This window comes from Triticum dicoccoides, chromosome 3B (assembly GCF_002162155.2).
Source record: "Triticum dicoccoides isolate Atlit2015 ecotype Zavitan chromosome 3B, WEW_v2.0, whole genome shotgun sequence".
Lineage (NCBI taxonomy): Eukaryota > Viridiplantae > Streptophyta > Magnoliopsida > Poales > Poaceae > Triticum > Triticum dicoccoides.
In genome coordinates this window covers 607,050,890-607,053,320 of record NC_041385.1, presented here as the reverse complement: position 1 = coordinate 607,053,320, position 2,431 = coordinate 607,050,890, and the positions used below count along the sequence as shown (strand labels likewise).

The window sequence follows — 2,431 nt, the reverse complement described above, 5'->3', positions numbered from 1 at the left end:
CGAGTTGTAGAAAACAATCTACCATGGTAGCTTGTTTTCAGAAGAACTTGGAGCTCAATAAGTGAGATACTGAAATGTTCTCTTCATTAACAGTGTATGGGTTGCATACTGGCATCTGCATGTTCATGGCTTTAAAATCAATATCCCATTTTAGATCATCCAAAGACAGGTTCATCGGCCAGATAACAAATAGTACACATATACAGGGCTTTGACAGACCAAACTTGCATACCGGCTCTGTATTTGGTCAAATAAGCAATAGTATACCTCGTCCAACATGATAATGTTCTTGAGAGTTCTGGGACAGCATTTAAGAACTCTTCCGTTTGTACCTATCTTAGCTATCATTAGGCATAACCAGAAATTGTTCACTTTGCAATGCAACTGGAATTGCAACGATCAGAACAGAAGCTGGCGCAATTGCATACTTCAGTAATAGAATAAGCCAATAGAACGATCCAGGAGAGAAATGCCTCCAAGGTGAGGCATTCTATGCAAGACACCTCATATCTGCCAACTACTACATAGTAAGCTCCCTCTCATAGGCCCCATTTGTCTCTTCCTCTAGTCTCAGACTCTCAGCCATAAGACCCACCATCAAGCTGACTGCTATGGTGGTTCTTATTGGTTTTCAACGGGGGGCAGTTGAGATAATGTGCATGTGACAGCAGCATACTGCCCATCTCATATCACTCATTGGCCTCCTTTTTATAAAGCACACCCCCAATTACGCACATTAGCTTAGGACTAGCAAACCATCATAAATTAAAAAAAACAGTGGACAAATGATGCCAAGAACTTGTTTCAACGAGGCTCCCAGAGGAAACTTTGCCAGATTCCCTTTTGTGGAAATAGGTGATCCCCTCAAGTGTACCGCACCACACTACCACCAGTACCAGCGTACCCACCTAACCTTACATGATCCACACCTGAATTCATGTTACCGTTGTGGTCTCAATTAGTACTACTCCCTCTGTACACAATAATAAGACGCTTTAGATCACTATCTAAAACGTCTTGTGATTGTTTACAGAGGGAGTAGATGCTTACCAAAAGAAACAGCACAGGCAGGGCCTAGAGCTAGGGTTAAAGCTCTCGGATGGATGAGAGAAAGTGAGAAACGAAAGGAGAGGAAGGAAAGTAGGGTCTTTTAATCTTTTTGGAGGGACGGTGGGGGCTGGCCGGCTGGCAAACATCAATGCAAGTGTTCATGGCTGCATGGGCTACCTACGCTGTCACGGCCTACACGCATCATACACCTGACTGTGGAAGTGGAGTGCAGGCAGTCGATAATTTTCTGTAGACACAATTCCAGCAGTAGAGATTTGCCAGTATGTTGAAAAGAAAAATCACCAACTCCTCATCTAGAAAAGTGATTACTACTACTACCCCAACTCTTTGGCATTAAAACATTTCCCCCCGTATTTTTTAGAAACAAATAAAGCTTTAAAACCAAACAACGGCCGACAAACTGCATTGCGCTAATCGATTCCGCTCCTAAAAGGCTAAAACCCGGGGCCGGGGATCGAGCCCAGGTTCCAATCTGGGCAGGAGAGGTTTGGAGGCATCCGAAGGCGTCGCTCGCTGTATCCAAGAAAAAAAGACGGAGAAACGGAATGGGCCACGCGAGGAGAGAGAGAAGGCCGCAAACCTCTCTTGGCAGGCGGAAATCGGGAGACGGCCGGGCGCGTCCGTCCGTCCGTCCCTCCGTCGCGCCGTCCGCCGCAAGATCCAGCCGTCCTCTGCCCACCCAGAGTGAAGTCACGCGCCGATCGAGAGCCGTGGCCAGGAGGAGGAGGGTGAGGAGTCGGCCCGATCTGCGCCGGAAGCGGCCGGCATTGCGCGGGGAGAGGGAGAGAGCGGAGCCCGCGCCGGCCGGACCGCCGCTCCGCGCTCGCTGGGAGAGTGGAGGGGAGCGTGGTGATCTCGCTGCGCGGCCGCGACTGAGCTGTGTACTGTCTCTCCGTGTGTGCGGGTGGAGAGTGTCGGGTTACATGTGTGTGGGGATGACGGACGCGGTAGCGGTGGCGCCGTGCCTGTGCTGTAGAGAGGAACTGCGTGTGCAAATTTGGCGTGCATTTAAGAGAAGCGTCAGTTACTGGGCGCTTGTTTTGTTGACTAGTAAAAAATAAAGTCTGGGGATTTGTTAGAGTGACGGATTTGCCCCTGAGGGAGGGTTGACAGACATCTGGAATTTGCCTGGTGCCTGCAGGCATGGGTGGATCACATGAAGTCAAGCTACAGAAAATTTGACCAATTATATAGATAAAAATATTAACATCTACAGTGTAATACTAAAACTATATAGTAGTATGAAAATTAATTCCATGATGCATATAATAATACTGATTTCATATTACGAGTGTTAATATTTCTTTTTACTACGTCAGGTGTTGGGAAACATTGCATGAAAAATAAAAAAATATACGCA

The 2,431-nt window shown here is 47.4% G+C and overlaps 1 protein-coding gene across 2 annotated transcripts in view; it reads right to left on the bottom strand.

Moving 5' to 3' along the window:
* The window catches only part of LOC119277401 (probable inactive receptor kinase At5g58300), a 5,228-nt gene extending 3,173 nt beyond the window's left edge, over positions 1–2,055 (bottom strand). For both annotated transcript variants that reach the window (XM_037558683.1, XM_037558684.1), the window contains exon 1: positions 1,652–2,055. The gene's annotated coding sequence lies outside the window, so the exon portion shown is untranslated. The remainder of the gene's footprint in view (positions 1–1,651) is intronic.
* Positions 2,056–2,431: the final 376 nt, after the last annotated feature.